Here is a 26,113-nt window from a genome sequence, read left to right as displayed (position 1 = left end):
ATTCCCTGTTTTCATCATGGGACTTGAAAATTGATACTGTTTTCCCTGGGTATTATAATAGCATTTTTATTATCAACCTGCCTTGAAATGAGGTCAGCATTAATATTTTAAGGGTTGATTTTCTTCTTTCTTGTGTTCCTCATGCTTTTGGCCTACTTAATCTTTGTCAATTCTCTCTCCTTTAGCCCAGTAGCAAGGCTTCTACTGAATTATTGTCACTGAAACCACGCCTCTGAGACCTCTGGCTTCCTTTGCAGGCTCCAAACTCTACTGCCCCCTCATTTTAGAATAACAAGGAGAAAAGCACTTCTTTTGGATCAAGAAAACAAGTGATTAAATTTTTTTCCTGAGTAAAGGGTTAAATCTTGGAAGGCTATTAATTTTTAAGAGCAACCAAAACTTGAAGCCTTTTTCAAATGAAAACATTGCAAAAGTTCTTACTTAAGATGCTCTTGGACATTTTCTTTGTTGTGCTGGGAAAAAAAAGTCCTCAAGGGCAATAAAGCACAGAATAGACAGAGTATAATCATTTCTTTTTAATTGATATAAAACAGCTTCTAGTTTCTAACCCTTAAATTAAAAATAAAAAAATGAATTCCCAAGTCCTTTTTAAGACTAATTTTATTTTTAAAACAACATAATAAAAATACGTAATAAAGACATGCATCAGTTTAACACATCCCATGCTCTAATTTAAGAAGCATTCATGGGAAATGTGAAAATATTCTGTTTGAAGTGGGTGTAGAGGCAGAAAAAATTAGCGGTTCTTTGAAAAAATAGTTTTCCTTCTAATTTTATAGTTCTCAGTTTTAATTTGTCTTTTAAATTCTTTATGGGCAATATTCATAATTTTGGTACTAGTGAGTGCCCAGAATTCATTAATTTTAACATGTTGGGAATATTGCATCATGATTTACCAATAATTACATCTTTGCTCTGAATGAATGTCATTGCCATGTGTCATTCCCAAATTCCCATGTTTTATCAGTAAAATGACATTTTTATGGAGCAAACAACCGATGACTCTTTGTTACAGTAAGTGTTAGTCGCTCAGCTGTGTCCGACTCTTTATGACAACAGGGACTGTAGCCCACCAGCCTCCTCTGTCCATAGAATTCTTTACTGTAACTTCACCAGGGAAGTTACAGTAAAGGGTGTCCCAGTTTTTTAAAAAGGAGGTAAGTTGAAATTCCAGGACCCTTAGACTAATATGTTTAGCTACAATTTCTGACAAGCGTTTTAAAAATAACATGATGATTACTGGAAGTCCATAGGGATCAACTCATATTCAAAAGCAGAGACATTACTTTGCCAACAAAGGTCCGTCTAGTCAAGGCTATGGTTTTTCCTGTGGTCATGTATGGATGTGAGAGTTGGACTGTGAAGAAGCCTGAGCACCGAAGAATTGATGCTTTTGAACTGTGGTGTTGGAGAAGACTCTTGAGAGTCCCTTGGACTGCAAGGAGATCCAACCAGTCCATTCTGAAGGAGATCAGCCCTGGGATTTCTTTGGAGGGAATGATGCTGAAGCTGAAACTCCAGTACTTTGGCCACCTCGTGCGAAGAGTTGACTCATTGGAAAAGACCCTGATGCTGGGAGGGATTGGGGGCAGGAGGAGAAGGGGATGACAGAGGATGAGATGGCTGGATGGCATCACTGACTTGATGGACGTGAGTCTGAGTGAACTCCAGGAGTTGGTGATGGACAGGGAGGCCTGGGTGCTGCGATTCATGGGGTCGCAAAGAGTCGGACACGACTGAGCGACTGAACTGAACTGAACTGAAGCATAAGTCACATGATATTCATCCCATTTTTTAAGGTTGACATTGAGGCAAGCGATAGTCCAATATCTTAATTTTCCCAGGCAATTAACATTGGCTGGTATGTTATAGATGGACAAATGTGGAGATTTTAGAGAAGCTGGAATAAGTTGACCCCATGTCTAGATTATATGATGTGTGCTTAGTTGCTCAGTCATGTCCACCTCTTTGCAACCCCAGGGACTGTAGCCAGTCAGGCTCCTCTGTCCATGGAGTTCTCCAGGCAAGAATACTGGAGTGGAGTTCCCTGCCCTTCCCAACCCAGGGGTCGAACCCAGGTCTCCCGCACTGCAGGCAGATTCTTTACCGTCTGAGTCTCCAGGGTGCATTAACTTAGGGGGTCTCCAGGGGAACATCACAGGCATGGTCCGTGGCTGCTCCTGGTGATGTGATGTGAGATGAACATGAACATGGACATGCAGGAGACATTCGGCCACTCTGTAGGTAATGCAAAGATGGGAGGGATGCCCACCGTGAAAGGAGACGAGCCAAGAGCTAGCTCCCATCTTGGACCACTGGCCAGGACTGCACGCGTGCTTAGTTGCTCTGTCATGTCTGACTCTGCGACCCCATGGACTGTAGCCCACCAGGCTCTTCTGTCCATGGGATTTCCAAGGCAAGAATACTGGAGTGGGTTGCAGTAGATCTTCCTGATCCAGGGATCGAACCTGCATCTCCTGTGTTTCCTGCATTGCAGGTGGATTCTTTACCTGCTGAGCCATTGGGGAAGCCCCAAAGGCCAAGGCTAACAACGGGAAGAAATTTAATGAAGACAACTGTTTAAAAATGTACCTGGATTTATTTAATAAGACATGAAGACATGGAAATGACTGTTGTGAAGGTGGAAGTTTTTTGTTTTTTATATTTGAAGTCCCCTGGAGACAGGAGACAAGCCATGCCAGGCCATGTGAGGTCACACTGGGGAACACCAGGGTTCGCAAGAGGCAGACAGAGGCAAGAGGAAAACGTGGACAGGAGCCCTTATTGTGATTTCATTGGGAAAGGCAACACAAGGGGAGTGGTGAGCTGACTTAGGATTGGCTAGTTTGGATAATCCCAGTGGGCTCTGGGGTGTAGGAGACATCCTTACTGTCTGGTGCCTGGCCCTGGGGTGATTGAGGCAAGGGAATAGTGGCCTGGAGTGTGAGGGCCCAGGAGAGGCAGCAGTTGGTGGATTGGTTGGTCTGCATTTGGAAGGCATGCTGGCAGGAGAATTTACCATCTCCAGGAATTGGCTGGCCCTTGAAGGGGGTTGTCCCTCCAGGATCCACAAGGCCTCAAGTTGTCAAAGCATCAAAATGTGGTTATTATGAAAACACAACGCTTAAATCTCTTGCTGAAGAAAGCCCAGGAAGATCAGGTTTAATGATTCATGTGCACAAGTGTAGGTTTGGCTTTGTTTTGTTGGATGATGGGTTAACGAATCAATAATGTGATACCTTGCTGTCTCCATAGCAACTTGTCATCACTCGGGTCCAGGCTCCAAAGCTGCCTCCTCAGGGAGGTCCTCCTTGACACCCTGTCCAGCTCTGCTTCCCATTCCTGGTCACTCCCTATGACGTTGGACGGTTCTGTTCCCCTAGCACTTATTATCTGAAATGACTGAGCCACTTACCTGCAAGCTTTTGTAATGGCTGTCTTCCCTGCTAGAATGTAACCTCTTGTTCATCTCTGTGTCTCTAATATCTAGAACAGTCCCTGGCACATAGTAGGTACTCAAAAATATTTGCTGAGTGAACAGATGCAGAGCTAAAAAAAAAACAAACCCAGCTGCATCTTTAATTGAATTGATAGGCATCTGGTAGTTGATTGAAGGCAGGAGAAGGGGATGACAGAGGATGAGATTGAGCAAACTCTGGGAGATGGTGAAGGACAGGGAAGCCTGGTGTGCTGCAATCCATGGGGCTGCAAAGAGTCAGACATGACTTAGTGACTGAACAGCAAAGTTGATTGCAGAAAATAATAGTTCTTCTGATTTTGTTAATAACAGATTTTATTAATAATGATTTTGTTAATAATGTTAATAAGAACATTATGTAAGATTTTGTTTTTTTTAATTTATTTATTTTAATTGGAGGCTAGTTACAATATTGTAGTGGTTTATGTCAGATTTTGGATGCCGGACATTTTAAGAAAAATCTGACAAACGAGAGAGACCAGACATTGAGAAATGCACCCAGGATAGTCTGCGTGTCATCTCATTTGGGATTAAGGGGGAGAGAAGGAGCATTTAATTAGCAGCCACGATGTGCCAAGAACTGTGTTAAGTTGTGATAAACTTCTAGTTGCCACATGTACATCCCTTGCTTCTGAATTCACCTGGCTGGGGTTGTGAGTGTGTGTATAATGGGAAAGCCCTGCTCCTCCATGTGGAGTTAGGGTTCAGCTCAAGCTGAGGCTGTTCTCTGGGAGGGTGTAGCCTTCAGCAGAAGCCATAAGGGGATGGGCAACCTCAGGAGAGATGTGGAGTGCATGGGTCCCTGATTCTCTCAACCTTAATCATCTCCAGTGTTAGTTGCTCAGTCCTGTCCAACTTTTTGTAACCCCTGGGCTGTAGCCCACCAGGCTTCTCTGTCCATGGGATTTTCCAGGCAAGAATACTGGAGTGGGTTGTCATTTCCTACTCCAGGGGATCTTCTCGACCCAAGGATCGAAACTGCGTCTCTTGCATCTCCTGCATTAGCAGGCAGATTCTTTACCACTAGTACCACCTGGGAAGCCCATAATATGTAAATTGAAAAATGGAAATCGCTCAGTCCTATCCGACTCTTTGGGACCCCATGGACTGTAGCCTGCCAGGCTTCTCCATCCATGGAATTCTCCAGGCCAGAATACTGGAGTGGGTAGGTAGCCGTTCCCTTCTCCAGGGGGTCTTCCCAACCCAGGGATCGAACCCAGGTCTCCTGCATTGCAGGCAGATTCTTTACCAAATCATCTCAAGAAGGCTTCAAAGGCACTCACGGGCTTGGCCCTTGACCAGCCTGACTTCACCTGGTTGTACCACAGTCCACTTCCAGCCTGCTGAGCATGCGTGGAGATCACAGCATGCGTGGAGATCACCCCTCTGACTTGTTCGTTCGGGCTCCTGCTCCCATCTGCAGTGGTTAGTTTCACGTTTCAACTTGACTGGCCCCTGGTCTCCAGAGATTCAACTAGCCACGCCCTAGGTGTTGCTGTGAAAGCATTTCGTAGATGAATGTATTAACATCTACAATGAGCTGACTTGAAGAGTAGGAGATCACCCCACCACCACCACCACCTCTGCCCCACAACCTCAGTGGGCCTCTCCCCACGAGTTGAAAGCCTTAAGAATAAAATCCAGGTTTGCATGACAAAAGAGAAAGCCCACCTGAAGACTGCAGCATTAGCTGCAGTGGGAGAATTTCTAGCCTGCTGGCCTGCCCTACAGATCTCACACTGGTCAGCCCCACCGTCACAAGAGCCCATGACTTGAAATGAATCCCTTTACCCACACATATACCCCTTTGATTCCATTTCTCTGGAAGCCCTGGGCTGATACAAGGCCCCTGGCTTTTGAGAGTCAGGTGCGGCCATTGTGTTTTTCTGGCTTCAGAATGTAGAACAAGCTTTCCTTTCTGCTCTGAGTAGATGCTCAACATCAGTGGAGGGTCTTGACTCCGTGACACTTCCTGGGGCAGGCTGTGCCCAGGGAAGCATGACCCTAGCATTGGCATTCAGAAGGGGGTGGTCTCTGCCCTCCCTCGTGTTTCTACCCCTGGAGGAGGAAGAAAGGGGGACCCTGGCATCCTCCATTCCCCACTTCCACCCTCCCCTTCCCATGCTCCCAAAGCTTTCCTGCTGCCTTCGAGGCCCTTATGCAGAGAAAGAGCCAGCACCAGCATCCTCCACGCTAACCCTGCAGGGTTAGCCCTGGGTGGGCACCTAGGAACTTAGATTGTGGGAAGGTTCCCACAATTAATTTAGGTGAGTGGCTCATCTTCCCTAAGCTGTTGGTGCAAACAATATGCTTTATGCTGAGCACGTGCTTTCCTTCTGGGAGTCTGGGTTGACGGGCAGAGGGTACCCCGAGGCCAGTGCTCCGTGAAAGCCCTGGGCACTGGGTCTGGAATGCGTTTCCCTGGGGGTCAGGGGTTCCTGCGCATTGTCACACCACGCAGCTGGTGGAATGTGGCTCCACCGGGGAGGGGACTCTGGAAGCTGCAGCTGGTTTCCCAGACTCCACCCCACGTACCTTTTGTCTTTGCTGACCTTGCTTGGGATCCTTTAGCTGTAATAAATCACAGCCATGAGTATGAGTATGGATGGAGCCCATCTGTCCTCCTGAGGATCCCTGAACCTGGGGTGGCCTTGGGGACCCCTGGCTCAGCCCTCCATCATCTGGTCCAGGCTCCACTCGGACCTCATCACCCGTCATGCTGCCCCCACGACTGTCTCCTGACTCACCAACACTTGCGGTTCCCTCTGTCTGGAGCGCCCCCTACTCGCAACCCCGTGGCCTGTTTCCTCACCTTGTTCAAGGCTCTCTTCCAGTATCACCCATCAGGAACGCAATGCTGGACCACCCAGTGTGAAACTGCACCTGCCCCATCATTCTCTGTTCCCTCATCCTGCTTTATTGTTCTTGTTAACACTTACCACCCAATACGTTTACATCTATTAGTTTCTCGACTTGCTGTCCTCCGCCAGTGGCCCTCACCAGGATGAAACCTCCATAAGGCAGCAGTTTTTCATTTCGTTTCTCATTTGAGCAAACCGCCCTGAAGGATGCTTGGGCGAAATGACAAGATCTCTGGGCTTTGCTTTAAAGGCTTTTATCGAACTAAAAGTACGCTGCTGTGTCTAAGAGAGCCGGGAAACTCACGTGATAAATGGTCTAATGCAAAATGCGTGTTTGAGTTTCTGTTATTATCATAGGTAAAGATAGCTTATTGTGTGATAACTGCTAGAGGTGTTTTGCTTATATATATTTTCTAAATTTACCATGAAAAATTCAAGAGGAAGAGTCATAGAATAATTTCCCATTAAACAAAACCTAGATTATCATCAAGATTTTCTCACAGTTGCTTCCTGCTTTTCCCCTTTCCAGTATTTTAAAGCACATTTCAGGTTTCATGTCATTTTCTTCCTACATACTTTATAATATAGTTCTAAAAATAATGGGCATTTTCTTATATAATCACAAGGCCATTTATCACACCTCACAAAATTAACAATAATTCTTAGAATCATAATACCCAGCCCATAACAAAAATTCCCTGATTGTCTCAAAAAGTTTTCCACGTTTGCCTTGGATTCAGATTTCTGGATTTCTACATTTGTTGGATTCAGAATCTAAACATATTCCACACATGTTCTTTTGTTCTGTCCCTCAAGTCTTTTCTAATCTAAAACAGTTCCCCTCTGTTTTTTTCATGTCATTTGTTGCATAATATGTTTTTAAACTCAAGTGTTTATTTCAGAAACAGAGATTGGAATAAATGAGGGTACCAAAAAAATGAAATTTGCATGTGCAGTGGAAATAGGATCTTATTTAGAAACTTAGAAACTTGGAATTAGAGAGTCAGGATCTCACTGGTTTCTTGTGTAGAACTTGTTGGGTGGGCCCTTGATTGAATTACAGTCTGCTTTCTGCTTTTCTGAAGACAGTAATGATTTTTATTTATGTATTTCGTCAGGTGCTGGTGGTGAGCTGTTTCTGGAACATTTAGTTTAGTGCTTCTGTGGACTACTGAAAAATCAGTTTCATCGATAGATATTCTAAAACAATACATCAGTGTTCTGTCTTAAGACTGACTGTGATTGTCAGAATTGAATCACAAGGCAAGAAGGTGTTACTAGGCTTAGGATTTAAACTCCTAGTCAGGTTTCTAGTCTCTAGGCTATAGGCAACATTCTTTTACAAAAGGTGCAGAGCCAACGTGACAGCCCAGACAACACAGCACAAGGGTTAAAGGGAAAGAAACAGATCTAATATGGAGTCAGATTTGTTCTTCTCTGTCACCCTTTGGGTCCCAGCTTACTGTACCTTCCTCCCAAAAGGCTTCTTATGCCCTGTCTCTATGGGCAGACGTGCTTGCCTGGTCCTGCGTCCCACCTTCACGGCGTTTACCTTGCAGCATCATACTTTCTGCCAGCTAGTGCCTCTTCCCTGGCAGAGCCTGCCCACTATGTGCTCTCATGTGTTTGAGGAATATATAAATGGATGATGGAAATTTTTTGGAGATATTCAGATTTTTAAAAGCTGACGAGAGGTAGTGCTTCCAAAGGGAACAAGAAAAGAGAAGGGATTTCCTCCAAGCTAAGAAGGAAAAGGGGGTCTGTGGTCCCATAGGTAGCAGGGCCCTCATCTCACCTGTGGTTGCCAGCTTTGCCAGAACTGCCCCTACCCTAAGCAACGCATGAACATTGCAGAGTAGCTGCACCGATCCCATATGAAGCCCAGGGCAGGGACATGTTGTTGTCGTTCAGTCACTCAGTTGTGTTCGACTCTTTTTGACCCCATGGACTGTAGCACGCCAGGCTTCCCTGTCCTTTGCTATCTCCCAGAGTCTGCTCAAATTCATGTCCGTTGCACTGATGATGACATCCAATCATCTCATCCTTTGTCGTCCCCTTCTCCTCTTACCCTCAATCTTTCCCAGCATCAGGGTCTCTTCTAATGAGTTAGCTCTTTGCATTAGGTAGCTAAAGTGTAGGAGCTTCAGCTTCAGCATCAGTCCTTCCAATGAATATTCAGGGTTGATTTCTTTTAGGATGGACTGGTTGGATCTCCTTGCAGTCCAAGGGACTCTCAGGAGTCTTCTCCAATACCACAGTTCGAAAGCATCAATTCTTTGGCGCTCAGCCTTCTTTATGGTCCAACTCTCACATCTGTACATGACTACTGGAAAAACCATAGCTTTCAATATACAGACTTTTGTTGAGTGGGTCCCAGAGGGTCTTCTAATACCTTTGCTACTTGAGCTGCTGGCATTCTACAGGCCTGCAGGAGGTACAGGGGAGGGGCTGAGGTCAATCCCCTATGCATGGGGTTGAGTTTCTTCCTGCCTAGTGGGATGAAGTTTGGAATAAAAATTGATTTATTTTTTCTTTTTTTTTGAAAATGTATTTATTTTAAATGAAACAAAGATGAATATTTTTAATGGTTAAAATGGATTTAAATGCTTTATTTTTTCATTCTTGAATTTGGAAACTAATATGGAGTTTCCACCACGGGAAAAAAAAATCAAAGTCTGTTAATTACAGAAAAAAAGATCAAAGTCATAAGTTAATTACAGTGTGCATCTACTTTGATGAGAGCTGAAGAAAAATTTAGGAGTAATCAGCATCTCATTCCGTTAAGATGGTCAATGAGATCATTTTGAGGTGATAGGTGATAGTTATTTAGATGGCTGGATCATAAACACTGGAATGGGAGAATTATTGAGAACACAGAAGTGCTTTCCTTGGAAATCCTTTAAAACAAGAAGATTGAGAGCCTTTGTCTAGCGAGGAGCCTGGGGGATTGACTAGGTGCCATTAGAAAGTCCTTATTTGGTCTTCTAATTTATACCAACAGAAACCAAACTAAATAAGAGAGTAGACACACACAGAATTCTCAAGTTAGAAAAGGCCTGGGGGATAGTAAAGTATAAATCAGAAGTCTTGTACTTTTAGGTTGTGAGGAAAATGCTAGAAGTGTAAAAGCTGCATACATAGGATGTTTTGAATTTTGGATGATTAGCTCAGTGTGGAGCAACTTAATACAAGGCAAATGTGAAAGTACGAAATGGCAGTTTAATTATGGCTAATGATAGTATCATTGCCCATCAATACCCATAAAAAAGAACCATGTAGGGATATGGGTAGAAGTTCAGTTCAGTCGCTCAGTTGTGTCCAGCTCTGCAACCCCATGAACCGCAGGACGCCAGGGCTCCCTGTCCAAAACCAACTCCTGGAGTCTACCTAAACCCATATCCATCGAGTTGGTGATGCCATCCAGCCATCTCATCCTCTGTTGTCCCCTTCTCCTCCTGCCCTCAATCTTTCCCAGAATCAGGGTCTTTTCAAATGAGTCAGCTCTTCTCATCAAGTGGCCAAAATATTGGAGTTTCAGCTTCAACATCAGTCCTTCCAATGAACACCCAGGACTGATCTCCTTTAGGATGGACTGGTTGGATCTCCTTGCAGTCCAAGGGACTCTCAAGAGTCTTCTCCAACACCACAGTTCAAAAGCATCAATTCTTCAGCACTCAGCTTTCTTCACAGTCCAACCTTCACATCCATACATGACCACTGGAAAAACCATAGCCTTGACTACACGGACCTTTGCTGGCAAAGTAATATCTCTGCTCTGTAATATGCTGTCTAGGTTGGTCATAACTTTCCGTCCAAGGAGTAAGCGTCTTTTAATTTCATGGCTGCAATCACCATCTGCAGTGATTTTGGAGCTCAGAAAAATAAAGTCAGCCACTGTTTCCACTGTTTCCCATCTATTTCCCATGAAGTGATGGGACCGGATGCCATGATTTTAGTTTTCTGAATGTTGAGCTTTAAGCCAACGTTTTCACTCTCCTCTTTCACTTTCATCAAGAGGCTCTTTAGTTCTTCTTCACTTTCTGCCATAAGGATGGTGTCATCTGCATATCTGAGGTTATTGATATTTCTCCCGGCAATCTTGATCCCAGCTGTGCTTCCTCCAGCCCAGCGTTTCTCATGATGTACTCTGCATATAAGTTAAATAAGCAGGGTGACAATATACAATATGGGTAGAAAGGCTTCTACAATTATAGTGGAATTTTGAGCTGTAAATCCTAATTCATCTGTTCTCTTTCATTCAGAGAATGTGCTTTGCATATATAAGGCATTCAATTAATATTATAGGAATGAACAAAATATTGTGTGTAATGATGCATTGGGCATGTAAACAGTGTGAGTCCCTTTTGTCAAGGTTGGAGAGATTCCACTTCTCTGTCTGTCCCTCTGTCCTCCCAGAATTGTTAACTTATTGGGTAGTGTGAAAGTGAAAGTGTTAGTTGCTAAATCGTCTCTGATTCTTTGTGACCTTATGGACTGTAGCCCACCAGGCTCCTCTGTCCATGGGATTCATCCAGGCAAGAACACTGGAGTGGGTAGCCGTTCACTTCTCCAGGGGATCTTTCTGACCCAGGGATCAAACCCAGGTCTCCTGCATTGCAGGCAGATTCTTTACCATCTGAGCCACCAGGGATGGTGTGGACAGAGGTAAAACCATACCTTTGAAGGAGATCCTATCTTTCCTTTATGCCACTGGTCACCCATCATAAGTGGCCAACGAGTGAACAATGATAGGAGAGGAATCTTAAACATAAGGAGAGACATACAAGTTCAAAGAAAGGGCAAAGATGAGCAAACCAATGTATACTGAGATATTATTTTTTAACCTATCAAATCGACAGAAAACTTGGAAGTGTGACCATTCACAGTGTGAGGCAGTGGAGAGGGGGGTCTCTCACACATTGCTGGCCTGAGCATCAGTTTCAACAACGCCGTGGAGGGCAATCTCACAACGTTCATCAAGATTATAAATGTACCTCCTTTTGTCCCAGAAATTCTGCTCCTAGGAATTTCTCCCACGGTTACATTCATGCATGTGCACAAGGGCAGGACAGAGTTACTCATGGGAGCGTCGGTACTCATAGTACCAGATAAGAAATAATTTAAATGCCCACCAACAAGTTATTTTTCAAATAAAATTTGGTGCTTCCATGTAATGGAATACTAGGCAGAGGTAGGAAAATGAGGAAGCTCTTGATACAAAGTTTTTTTTAAATTATTAATTTATTTTTGGCTACGCTGGGTCTTCTTTGCTGCTCAAGCTTTCTCCAGCTGCAGTATGTGGGCTGCTCACCGCGGTGGCTTCTCCTGGTGCAGCTCTCAGACTCCGGGGTGTGGCCTCGGTAGCTGTGGCGCACGGGCTTCGTTGCTCCAAGGCATGTGGGGTCCTCCTGGACCAGGGATCGAACCCGTCTCCCCTGAATTGGTAGGTGGACTCTTAACCGCTAGACTGCTAGAGAAGTCCCACAAAATAAGTATTGATACAAAATTATTTCCAAGATTTTCCCAGAAAAAAAGAATAGCGTAAAATTCTACCTTTTCTGTTAAAAAATAAAGGAAATAAAAATATACAGCTGGATTGACTTGAGTTTCTAGTAAGGTGAAGAAGAAACCGTTGGTAGTTGTGAGGGGGAATAAGAGTGGAGCCTCAGGAGGACAGGATAGGAGGAAACTTTTCATGGAATGCTTTTTAATAGAGTTGGACTTGGAATCAGGTAATGCCTTCTCTTTTTGAAAAATTAAAAGGTGATAATGTCATGCTGTTGTCCTGACATACATTCGCCCTTGCCGGGGGGTTCTTGTATCTTGGGACCACCTAGAGAGGAGTGAAACCCCGCTATTTGGATTTAGGTTCTGATCCAACCCAGCTCTTCTAGAGCTCAGGATGTTGTCCTAGATCAGTGGTTCTCAGCCTGGTTGCTGCTAGAATCTCCTGGGTGGGGAGGGTGGTGTTGAAAAATTCTGATGCCCAGACTACACCCCAGATATCAGGATCTCAGAGAAGGGGAGGAGGACCTGGGCACCAGTGTTTTATTTAAAGCCCCCAGGTGTTTCCAACATGCACCCAAGTGTGAAAACCTGCGGCTCGATATACACATAAGTAATAACTTCCCCATTTTACACACACTCATTCCTCGTGTTTCTCTCTTTCCGGTGACCTCTTTGGGGTAGGAGGCAGGATGAGAATTGAGTCACAGGGGGATGGGATAGGAGGAAAGCGATCTTTTCTCTCCCTCTGGGACCTGGGCAACCAGGAGGGAGTGTACAGGCATAGATATGCCTGTGAGACATTTGTAACTAGGAATTGTTAAACAAGCAAACAAAAGCCCGTCTACTAGCATATCAGAGTCCTCTACTAAGAGGACTTGACACATGTAAGATTAATACCAGGTTCGTGTGTTTGATGTATTTAGATACTCATTATTAAGAAATGTGTATCAAAATATACATTTTAGAATGTTTGAGAAGGATTTTTTTTCTTCATCTAGAGTAAGAGATCTGAAAAAAAGAGATGAGAGAAAAATCTATGGCATGAATGATTAGTGATTCCAGATGAGTCAAATTCAAATTAATAAAGACTTTATATTATTCATTGCTACAAAGAAGTAGAGACATCCGTAGTTGACAGGGCGATTAATTGTGTGATAATGGGGCTAATTCTAATAATTTGTCCAGTATTTTTTAATAACAGTTTTATTGAGTTATAATTCACATACTATACATTTCGCTCAATTAAAGTCTAAAATCCAGTGGCTTTTAGTATATTTACTGAGTCTCACAGTCATTTCTACAATCAGTTTTAGAACAGTTTTATCACCATAAAAGAAAACCCACGCCTCTTAAGAGTCAATCGCTGTTTCCTTCAACTCTCCCAGCCAGAGGCAACCTCGAATCTGCTTTCTGTCTCTATATGATTGTTTCCTCTGGACGATTAATATAAATGGAGTCATATAACATTGAGTCTTTTATGACTGGCTTCTCTCACTTAGCGTAACATTTTGAAGATTCATCCACGTTGTAGCCTGTATCAGTATTTCATTTCTTTTTATTGCCTAATAATAGACAGACCACATTTTGTTTATCGACTCTCATCTGATGCACCTTGGGGCTGTTCCCACTTTTTGGCCATCATGGATAACACTCATGTGAACATTTCTGTACAAGTTTTTGTGTGGACATATGTTTTCATTTCTCTTGGCACATACCTCGTAGTGGAATTCATCATTTTATTACAAAACTTTCAAACATACAACAGAACTGAATTTTATAGTGAATATGCTTTCCACCACCAAGTTTCTGCTATTATGATTTTATTCTCCTTCATTAGATACTATCCTTCTATTTATCCCTCCAGTCATTTATCAACCTAATTTTTTAAAAGTTTGGTTTATTGAGGCATGGTTTATAGTATTGTGTTAATTCCTGCTGTACAACAAAGCGATTCAGTTTTATATATATTCTTTTTTATATTCTTTTCCATTATCATTTATTATAGGATATTGAAATTATAGGATATCATTTACTATCGGATATTGATGAATCAGCTGTAGGTATGTACATATGTCTCCTCCCCCTTGAACCTCCATCCCATCCCATCACATCCTTCTAGGTTGTCACGAAGTACCAGGTTGATCTCCCTGCGTCATATAGCAAATTCCCACTGACTAGGCTTTCCTGATAGCTCAGTTGGTAAAGAATCCGCCTGCAATGCAGGAGACCTGGGTTCGATCCCTGGGTCGGGAAGATCCCCTGGAGAAGAGAATGACTACCCACTTCAGGATTCTGGCCTGGAGAATTCCATGGACTGTATAGTCCATGGGGTCGCAAAGAGTCGGACAGGACGGCGTGACTTTCACTTGTCTATTTTACATGTGGTAATGTATATGTTTCCATGCTACTCTCTCCATTTGTCCCTCTCCTTCCTCCACTGTGTCCACAACTCTCTTCTCTATGTCTGTGTTTCTATTGCTGCCCTGCAAATACATTGGTCAGTACCATTTTTCTAGGTTCCATATATATGTATTAATATACAATATTTGTTTTTCTCTTTCTGTGTAACAGGCCCTAGGTTCATCTACCTCACTAGAACTGATTCCGATTCATCTCTTTTTATGGCTCAGTGATATTCCATTGTACGTATGTACCACGACGTCTTTATCCTTTCATCCGCTGATGGACATCTAGGTTGCTTCCGTGCCCTGGCTATTGTAAAGAGTGCTGCAGTGAACACTGAGGTACAGGTGTCTTTTTCAGTTATGGTTTTCTCAGGGTATATGCTGAGTAGGATTGCTGGATCATATGGTGGTCTTTTTCTTAGTTCTTTAAGGAATCTCATACTGTTCTCCATGGTGAGTGACTGTCGCTCAGTTGTGTCTGACTCTTTGTGACCCCATGGACTGTATAGTCCATGGACTTTTCCAGGCCAGAATACTGGAGTGGGAAGCCTTTCCCTTCTCCAAGGGATCTTCCCAATAGCTGCCTCAATTTACATTACCATCAACAGTGCAAGAGGGTTCCTTTTTCTCCACATCCTCTCCGGCATTTATTGTTTGTAGATTTTTTGATGATGGCCATTCTGACTTGGATGAGGTGATAGATACCTCATTGTAATTTTGATTTGCATTTCTCTAATAATAAGTGATGTTGAGCATTTTTTCGTGTGTTTATTAGCCATTTGTATGTCTTCTTGGGAGAAATGTCTGTTTAGGTCTTCTGCCCATTTTTGATTGGGTTTGTTTATCTAATATTGAGCTGCAGGAGCTGCTTGTATATTTTGTAGATTAATCCTTTGTCAGTGGCTTCATTTGCAATTATTTTTTCTCATTCTGAAGGTTGTCTTTTCATCTTGTTTATGGTTTCCTTTGCTGTGCAAAAACTTTTAAATTTAATTAGATTCCATTTATTTAGTTTTTATTTTCATTACTCTGGGAGGTGGGTCATAGAAGATGAATGCATCTTTTTAAATTATACTTTTGTCTGTATATATGCCCAGTAGTGGTATTGTAGGATCATATGGTAATACTCTAGGGGACTTTCCTAACCCAGGGATTGAACCCAGATCTCCTGCATAGCAGAAGATTCTTTACCATCTGAGCCTGCAATGCAGGAGACCCGTTTGATTCCTGGGTCAGGAAGTTACCCTGGAGAAGGGATAGGCTACCCACTCCAGTATTCTTGGGCTTCCTTGGTGGCTCAGATCATAAAGAATCCACCTGCAATGCGGGAGACCTGGGTTAGATCCCTTGGTTGGGAAGATCCCCTGGAGGAGGGCATGGCAACCCACTCTAGTATTCTTGCCTGGAGAATCCCCATGGACAGAGGTGCCTGGCAGGCTACAGTCCATGGGGTTGCAAAGAGTTGGACACAAATGAGCGACTAAGCATGGCACATGGTAATCCTATTTTTAGTTTTTGAGGAATCTCCATGCTGTTTTCCATAGTGATTCTACCAATTTACATTCCCACCAACAGTGTAGGAGGGTTCCCTTTTCTCCACACCCTCTCCAGCATTTGTTATTTGTAGATTTTTTGAATGATGGCCATTCTGACCCATGTAAGGTGCTACCTCATTGTAGTTTTGATTTGGATTTCTCTAACAATTAGTGTTGAGCATCTTTTCATGTGCCTGTTGGCCATCTGTATCTATTCTTTGGAGAAGTGTCTATTTAGGTCTTCTGCCCATGTTAAGCTTATTTTTAAATGCATTTCAAGGTAAATGACATCAGTACTTCTCCTCTAAGTATCTCAGTGTTTATATCATATTATATATAATGTATATAATATTGATTAGAGTTCAGTATTTGTTTTGTTTCATTTCTTTTGCAATAACATTTACATATGATGAAATTGCACAAATCTTAAGTGTAAATTCCCTAAGTTTTGACAAACTCATCTGTTTGACCCAAACTTTTATTGAAGTACATTACTATTACTCCAGAAAATTCTCTCATGTACCCTTCCAGCCCTCACCTTCTGCTCTTCAAAGACAACCTCTATTCTGAGCTTTTCTCCATGTGTTTGGTTTGCTTGTTGTAAAGTTTCACGCAAATGGAAAAGTACAATATGTACTCTTTTTTGTATGCAAAGTTCCTTTTACTCAGCAAAATGTTTTTTAGTTTCATCCATGTTCTACCTGTATCAGGAGTCCGTTTCTTTCTCTTGTTGAGTTGTAAATCCATTGTGTGTGAATAGACCATTCTCCTACTGATGAGCATTTGTCTCCTGACCTCCCATTTTTTTTAAATTTTATGAATAAAGCTGCTATGAACACTTTTGTTTAAGTCTTTTTGTGGCCATAGGTTTTTATTTTGCTTAGGTAAAAACTACTGCACAATTGCACTCATCTCACACGCTAGTAAAGTAATGCTCAAAATTCTCCAAGCCAGACTTCAGCAATACGTGAACCATGAACTTCCAGATGTTCAAGCTGGTTTTAGAAAAGGCAGAGGAACCAGAGATCAAATTGCCAACATCCTCTGGATCATAGAAAAAGCAAGAGAGTTCCAGAAAAACATCTATTTCTGCTTTATTGACTATGCCAAAACCTTTGACTGTGTGAATCACAATGAACTGTGGGAAATTCTGAAAGAGATGGGAATACCAGACCACCTGATCTGCCTCTTGAGAAATTTGTGTGCAGGTCAGGAAGCAACAGTTAGAACTGGACATAGAACAACAGACTGGTTCCAAATAGGAAAAGGAGTACGTCAAGGCTGTATATTGTCACCCTGCTTATTTAACTTATATGCAGAGTACATCATGAGAAACGCTGGGCTGGAAGAAACACAAGCTGGAATCAAGATTGCCAGGAGAAATATCAATGACCCCAGATATGGTGATGATACCACCCTTATGGCAGAAAGTGAAGAAGAACTAAAGAGCCTCTAAATGAAAGTGAAAGAGGAGAGTGAAAAAGTTGGCTTAAAGTTCAACATTCAGAAAATTAAGATCATGGCATCTGGTCCCATCACTTCATGGGAAATAGATGGGGAAACAGTGGCTGACTTTATTTTTTGGGGGTCCAAAATCACTGCAGATGGTGATTGCAGCCATGAAATTAAAAGACGCTTACTCCTTGGAAGGAAAGTTATGACCAACCTAGACAGCATATTAAAAAGCAGAGACGTTACTTTGCCAACCAAGGTCCGTCTAGTCAAGGCTATGGTTTTTCCTGTGGTCATGTATGGATGTGAGAGTTGGACTGTGAAAAAGTCTGAGCGCCGAAGAATTGATGCTTTTGAACTGTGGTGTTGGAGAAGACTCTTGAGAGTCCCTTGGACTGCAAGGAGATCCAACCAATCCATTCTAAAGGAGATCAGTCCTGGGTGTTCTTTGGAAGGAATGATGCTAAAGCTGAAACTCCAATACTTTGGCCACCTGATGCAAAGAGTTGACTCATTGGAAAAGACCCTGATGCTGGGAGGGATAGGGGGCAGGAGGAGAAGGGGACGACAGAGGATGAGATGGCTGGATGGCATCACCAACTTGATGCACATGAGTTTGGGTGAACTCCAGGAGTTGGTGATGGACAGGGAGGCCTGGCGTGCTGCGATTCATGGGGTTGCAAAGAATCGGACAGGACTGAGTGACTGAACTGAACTGAAATACGTAGAAGCGGAATTTCTCAGTCTTACTGTAAGTATATATTTTTAGTTTATAAGAAACTGCCAGATTTTTTCCCAAAGTGGTTGTACCAGTTTACATTCTTATCTGCCACATGTAAGTTTCAGTTGCTTCACACCCACAATATCAAACTTTGATGTTGGCAGTTTTTTTAATTTTAGCAATTCTATGTGGGTGTGTAGAGTGTCTAGTTGTGTCTTTAATATGTGTTTCCCAGACTAATAGTAAACTCTCCCATCACTGAATGTTCATAAATCTTCTTCAGTGTGCTCAAATATTCTTCAGTCTTCTCAAATATTTTGCCCATTTTTGAAATTTTTACTACCTGATTTATGGGCCAGTTCTGAAGAACCGCCACTAATAATATACAAACCTACTCTATTTTTAAGTATTTCTAGGAAAGGAAAACCTTATCTCCCTCTCTGTCTTCGGTATTGCAAAACTTCGAACTGTAAGAAAATTAACTTCAGATCATTGTCATTTAAGTCCATTTTTCTTGGTTACTCCTTATTCAGAGTAAAAACAGAAATATTTAGAAGTGCTCTGTGATGAGGCATTGCACATTTATTTAGCTTATTTTCATTTTTATTTTTTAATTAATTTTTACTGGAATATAGTTGCTTTACAATGTTGTATTAGTTTCTGTACAGCAAAATGAATCCATCATACACATACATCTATTCCCTCCTTTTGCACTTCTATCCCGTTTGCTCACCGCTGCTGCTGCTGCTGCTAAGTCACTTCAGTCGTGTCCGACTCTGTGTGACCCCATGGACTGCAGCCCACCAGACTCCCCCGCCCATGGGGTTTTCCAGGCAAGAGCACTGGAGTGGGGTGCCATTGCCTTCTCCGTTGCTCACCACAGTGCATTAAGTAAATTTCCCTGGGCTATACAGTATGTTCTCATTAGTTATCTATTTTATATATTAATATAGTATCAATAGTGTATATATGTCAATCCCCATCTCCCAATTCATTCCCTCCCAGGTTATATTTGGATGTATGACAGGAATTTTAATTTATTAAAGGATAGAAATTATTTCACAAACAATATGCTTTATTTCTTCCTTTCCACTAGTATTCTCAGTATGTATGAAAAGGACAAAAAGGAGTAATTCAGTCAAGTACCAGTTTACTGCTGTGTTTGTGCATCTTCAACCCCTTTACTGATGAGCTAAAGAACAGGGCTCTTCTCGCTGGGAAAAGCACCACCCCACTACTTAGGGAAAAGGTGTGTCTATAGATTGAATTCACTTTCTTTTCAAGAATTAGGAGTTGCACTTAAGCAGACTTGATTCCATGCAGGAGGACATAGAGTCCCCAGTTCATCAAAAAGGTTCCCCCCCAGAGATGGTAATTTGGGGCTGAAGAGGACTGATTGGCTTTAGTTTTGATACACTGAGGTAAGAGGGAAGTACAGCTGGGAGGTGCAGGGGTCCTTGTGACCAGCTGTCCCTCATCCTACCCAAGTTGGGGCAACCAGGCACGTGAGTGCATGCTCAGCCGCTCAGTCGTGTCTGACTCTCTGCGACCCCATGGACTGCACCCGGCCAGGTTCCTCTGTCCATGGGATTTTCCTGGCAAGAACACTGGAGTGGGTTGCCATACCTTCCTCCAGGGGAATCTTCCCAACATAGGGATTGAACCTGCGTCTCCTGCATTGCAGGTGGATTCTTTACCACTGAGCCACAGGGAAAGCCCAGCCACTAGGTGATTTCTTTTTAAATGTATCCTTTGATGATCCTTCAACATGCATTAGACCTATGGATTTTAGCAGCAATTGTTGGAGTGGGCATGGGGTGGGGGTGGCAAAGAACATTTTTCTTTATTGTTACCTTAAAATGTATGGAGGTCCAATTTTTTTAAAAGGGTATAATTAAGCAAATACATATGGAATTCCCAGTGCTGATTTTTAAGCATTAGAGTGATTTTGTAGATCACTTGAGATCAACAGTCCAAAGGGATTTGCTCTCTTGACCATGGAGACACACACACACATTTTTCCACTTGTTCCAACTTCAACTCTCAATGCATTTCTGAACGATGAAAAATGTTTCCCATAACCATCAACAGTGATATACCTTCCCCTTAGGTATCATTTCCTTCTCTGAGAATCAAAAGGTGAGGTCACAGGCCAGATTAAAAATGATTCTAATCTATGACCTTTCTCTGGTTTCCTCCTAAATGTCTCCTTTTGAAAGTAAAGTGGAAAAAATACGACCTAGAGTCCTTACTTTTTATTCTATTCTATTTTCTCTCCTAAAAGAAGTATATGCTTAATGCATTTCTCCAGCTGTCCTTGATTTATGGATATAAAGGCAAAACACAGCATAATCACTGAGAGTGTGGCTGCTGGAGTCTGCTTGCCTGAGTCTGAATCACTGTCTCTGCGATTTACTACCTGTGTGAACTTGGCTAAGTTACTTAGCCTCAGCTATAAAATGGACATCATAATATAGTTCCTACTTTATAGGGTTGATGTGTTAGTTAAATGAGTTAATACTAAGTTCTAACAGGTATGCTGTATGCTATGCTTAGTCACTCAGTCATGGACTGTAGCCCACTAGGGTCCTCTGTCCATGGGATTCTCCAGGCAAGAATACTGGAGTGGGTTGCCACACCCTCCTCCAGGGGATCTTCCCCACCCAAGGATTGAACCTGTCTCCTGCATTGTGGGCCGATTCTTTACCATCTGAGCCACCAGGGAAGCCCAAGAATACTGGAGTGGGTAGACTATCCCTTCTCCAGGGGATCTTCCCAACCTAGGAATCGAACTGGGGTTTCCTGCATTGCAGGCGGATTCTTCACCAGCTGAGTTGCCAGGGAAACCCTCTAACAGGTATATGTTTTAGCTATTCTTATTATTGTAAATAGAAAAGAAACTTTAGAAGGAGTTGGAAGTTGAGGGTTAAAATTTCAAAGCAGTTCTAATCAAAGTGCAATACGATTAGTTTTAGAACTTGACAGAATGATACTGAAATTCATCTGGAAAAACAAACATTAAGGCTAGCAGGAAAAAAAAAATAAGGCTAGCAGGAAAACTTTGAAATTATAGAATGTAAGTTCTATCAAAGAGTAAAATACATTATGAACATTTTGCTACTGGGACACAAACAGGCAGATCTTTAGAAAAGAATATGGACTCTACTACATGACAAAATTGGTATTTCAAACAAATGTAGAAGAGATGGACTATTATTATTTTAAAGATATTTTTATTTATTTATGTGGTTTGGCTGCACCGGGTCTTAGTTGTGGCACGTGGAATCTTTAGTTGTGGCTTGAGAACTCTAAGGTGGAGCACGTAGGATCTAGTTCCCTGACCAGGAATGGAACCTGGGCCTCCTGCACTGGGAGTGGAGTCCTAGCCACTGGACCGCCACGGAAGTCCTGGGATGGATTATTTAAATAGTGTCTATTTAGCCACTTGGAAAAAAGAGAAGTTGGATCTGTGCCTCATTTCTTATGCCAAAACAAATACTGTATAGATTAATTATATAATATAAAAATAAACTGTTCAAGTGTGAAAATACAGCGATTTCTAAAAAAGCCTTGAATAGGGAAGACTTTTTCAAGCATGATGCAAAAATGTGAAATCATAAAAGTAAACACAGATAAATCTGACAATACAAAAATCAAGAACTTCTTGTTGCAAAAAAGGACCATAAATAATGTCAAAGACAAAACATTCACTATATGCTAGCAATGGGCTAATTTCCTTAACATACAAAGATATTAAGAATCAACAAAAAAAGACAACCCAATGGCAAAATGAGCACAGAATGTAAAGTCAGTTCGTGGGGACTTCCCTGGCGGACCAATCGCTAAGACTCCACACTCCAAGGCAGGAAGCCTGGGTTTGATCACTAGTTGGGGAACTAGATCCCACGTGCTGCAAATAATAGTTCACAGGCCACAACTAAAGATCCTGTGTGTTGCCACTTGAAGATCCTGAGTGCTGCAACTATTAGAAAGACCTGGTGCAGCCAAGTGAATAAATAATTATTAAAAAAAGTCAGTTCATGGATAAAGAAATGTCAATGGATAATTTTAAAATAAAAATCCATTTTATCTATTAAACAGACAAATTTTAAAAGCTTGCCAGGACCCAGCACGGACTAAAGGGTAAGTAGTAAGCGTTCCCAAGCACAGTTGGTTAGTGGGTATCCTGGTTATCTATTGCTTAACAGCAAACACACACGTTTTAATGGCGTTGTTGTTGTTGTTCAGTCGCTAAGTCATGTCCGACTCTGTGACCCCATAGACTGCAGCATGCCAGACTCCCCTGTTCTTCACTACCTCCTGGAGTTTACTCAAATTCACGTCCGTTGAGTCAGTGATGCAATCTAACTCTGCGGCCCCCTTCTCCTCCTGCCTTCAATCTTTCCCAGCATCAGGGTCTTTTCCAGTGAGTCGGCTCTTCACATTGGGTGGCCCAGGTATTGGAGCTTCAGCTTCATTTTAATGGCATAATGTAATTTTATCATGGATTTGGTGGATCAGGAATTTGGAAAGGACACAGCAGGGGTGGCTGTCCTTTGCTTCCTGCGAAGAGCTGACTCACTGGAAAAGACCCTGATGCCGGGAGGGATCGGGCACAGGAGGAGAAGGGGACGACAGAGGATGAGATGGCAGGATGGCATCACCGACTCGATGGACGTGAGTTTGAGTGAACTCCGGGAGTTGGTGATGGACAGGGAGGCCTGGCGTGCTGTGATTCATAGGGTCACAAAGAGTCGGACACGACTGAGCAACTGAACTGAACTGAACTGAACCCTTAGCTGGTAGGACCGAAAAGCCAGGGGGTGGCCAGCATGGCTGAGCATCGAGAGGGCTGGAGTAGGCCTTTTCTAAACACTTCTTTACTCCCTGGTTGCTGGTCTGAGACGGTAAAGGATCTGGGACTGTCAGTTGGAACGTCACTATTAGCCTCTCACTTAGGTGCCCTCATGTAATCAGTTCCTATTCTATTGTCCATAGATCAGCACTGCCCTAAACAGAGAGGCTTCCCTGGCCCAGCAACATGCTGGCCGTGTGTTCTAGGGGCTGTGCTGTGCTTAGTCGCTCAGTCGTGTTTGACTCTTTGCAACCCTATGGACTGTAGCCTATCAGGCTCCTCTGTCCATGGGATTCTCCAGGCAAGAATACTGGAGTGGGTTGCCATGCTCTCCTCCAGGGGATCTTCCCAACCCAGGAATTGAAACCAAGTGTCCCACATTTCAGGCAAATTCTTTACTATCTGAGCCATGGGAGAGGGGGTGGGAACTGTGAAATAAGAAGTTTCATTTCACTGTGACATGTTATCACTTTAGTATAAAACATTTGCCCACATACTTGTATAACCTTAGAAAGTTTCTAGAAGACTAAAAACTGATGGGAAAATGATTTGCGAGAAGTGAGACTGGGAATGCGGGCAAGGGTGTCTTATATGCTTTATGTTTTACTTAATACCCTTTTGTACTGTTTAATTATTTAACTTGCCACATACACACATTTATTGTAATAAAAAATAGCTAAAATTAATAAAAGTAAAAATTGAGAACAGGAACACTACTTAATTCAGAGAGATTTCTAAATAACCCAATGGCATGAATTATAAATGAGACTAGGTAATTATATAATTTTATAATTAAAAATCTGAAAATGAGGCATAAATGACACAAAATGACAAGGAAACACCTCAATTATTTGGGGGTTGATTTTCCAGGTGGAACATTTTCCAGGCCAGATATCCCTGGTTTTTGGTTGTTGTTGTTCACTGGCCAAGTATTGTTTGACTCTTTGTGATCCCATGGACTGTAGCACGCCAGGCTTCCCTGTCCTTCACTATCTCCTGGAGTTTGCTCAAACTCATGTCCATTGAGTCGCTGATGCCATCCAACCATCTCATCCTGTGTCGCCCTCTTCTCCTGCCTTCAGTCTTGCCCACGATCAGGATTTTAGGTAAAAGAACATAAAAAGTGCTTCCAATGAGATTAAGTACAAAACCCAGAATGTCTGTGAGAACTGGAAGGCATCTGGGGAATTGTTCCTCCAGCGAGACCCCCCTTTCTTTTTTTTAAATATTTTTTTTGATGTGGACTATTTTAAAAGTCTTTATTGAATTTATTACAATACTGTTTCTGTTTTGGTTTTTTGGCCAGGAGGCATGTAGATCTTGGCTCCCCCACCAGGGATCAAACCAGGACCCTCTGCATTGGAAAGTGAAGTCTTAGCCACTGGACTGCCTGGGAAGTCCCTGCCCTCACCCTCCTCTCTTTCTTCCTCTCCAAAGACTACTACCCTCTGCCTGTAAACCTCCTCAGACTGTGTCCTTTAAAAGTCACCTTCCCTGATAGCTGAGTTGGTAAAGAACCACCTGCAAAGCAGGAGATCCTGGTTCAATTCCTGGGTTGGGAAGATGTGCTGGAGAAGGGAAAGGCTACCCACTCCAGTATTCTTGGGCTTCCCTTGTGGCTCAGCTGGTCAAGAATCCGCCTGCAATGTGGGAGACCTGGGTTTGATCCCTGGGTTGGGAAGATCCCCTGGAGAGGGGAAAGGCTTCCCACTCCAGTATTCTGCCCGGGAGACTTCCACGGACTGTATAGTCCATGGGGCACAAAGAGTCAGACACCATGAGCTACTTTCACTTTACTCCCTCAAAGAACAAAAACAAAAAACAACTAACCAGCATCAGCGTCATGTATTATGATCATAGGCATGTTAAGAGCAAAACAACACAAACCTTACTCCAGACAGAGAAAGAAGAGGAAGCAAACACTCTATAGGGACTAGGCAAAAGTCGGTTTTCTAATTTTCTGCGATTTCTACAGTTTTTTTTGGTGTTAGCTGTGAGGTATGGCAAGGCACCTTGCTTCCTGCTCAGTGAAGTGCCCTGAGTAGCAAAAAAGAGCACCAGAACGCTTGTTAGAAATGTGTCTCAAGCTTACTAAGCTAGAATCTAGGTTTACCACGGTCTCCAGGTCTGCCACATACATGGCTATTGCATTGGAATCACCTCCAGAACTTTAAAAATGCTGATGCCTGGGTTCTCACCCCAGAAACCCTGGTATATTTGGCTGGGGTAAAGCTTGGACATTGAGGTTCTTCTCTTTAATTTCAGGTGATTCTGTGATTCCAAGACTCAGTACCCTAATCCAGTGGTTCTCAAAGTGTAGGCCCTGTGCCACCTGAGAACCTCTTACAAACACACACACTCAAGCTCACTCCAGACACCCTTTCCTGGAGTTTCTGATGCAGAAGGTCTTTGATTTAGTGCTGCAGGCAATTCTGATGTTCACCGAGGTGGGAGAACCTGCTAAGGTAGGTCTGGGAGGTGGGGAGGCCCAATAATTTATATTTCTTAAAGTTTCCAAGTGCTGCTCCTGTAGCAGGCCTGAGAACCGCATGTACAGAATCAGGGAACCCTCTGATCTATGGCTGCTCCAGAGCCATACCTCCAACCCAGTATTTCTTCTCTTTCACCACAAACTCCCCATCTGCCGGTCTTTTGGGTTTGAGGCCTGTATGACCCTTTTTAATTCCACCTTCACCAAGTGCTGTCTCTTCAGTCGTGTCCAACTCTTTGTAACCCCATGGACTGTAGTCCGCCGGGCTCCTCTGTCCATGGGATTCTCCAGACAAGAATACTGGAGTGGGTTGCGGTGCCCTCCTCCAGGAGATCTTCCAGACCCAGGGATCAAACCAATGTCTCTTATGTCTCCTGCGTTGGCAGGCAGGTTCTTTACCACTAGCACCACCTGGGAAGCCCCCTTTCACCAAATAGAAAGGGGTTAAAAACAAAAAACAGGGACCTCCTTGGTGGTCCAGTGGCTAAGATCCCAAGCTCCCAATGCAGAGGGCTGGGGTTCGATCCTGGTCAGGGAACAAGATCCCACGTGCTACAACTAAGACACAGCCAAATAAATACAAAATTTAAAAAAATATATTACCCCCCCCCCAGTTTGGTACCCCAGACTCAAAATGTCTCTTTGTCCCAGAAACTGCTCACACTGGCTATGCTCCCTGTTCTCATGGGGACCCACTCTTCTACAGACGGCCCCCCACCCCTTCCAGTTCCCTTGTGGCCTCTCCTAAGAGCCCTGCTTGGAGGGTGGAAGTCCAAAAGTTCTCTG

This window comes from Bos mutus, chromosome 12 (genome assembly GCF_027580195.1).
Source record: "Bos mutus isolate GX-2022 chromosome 12, NWIPB_WYAK_1.1, whole genome shotgun sequence".
Taxonomy (NCBI): Eukaryota; Metazoa; Chordata; class Mammalia; order Artiodactyla; family Bovidae; genus Bos; species Bos mutus.
Note: the sequence above shows the minus strand (reverse complement) of the source record.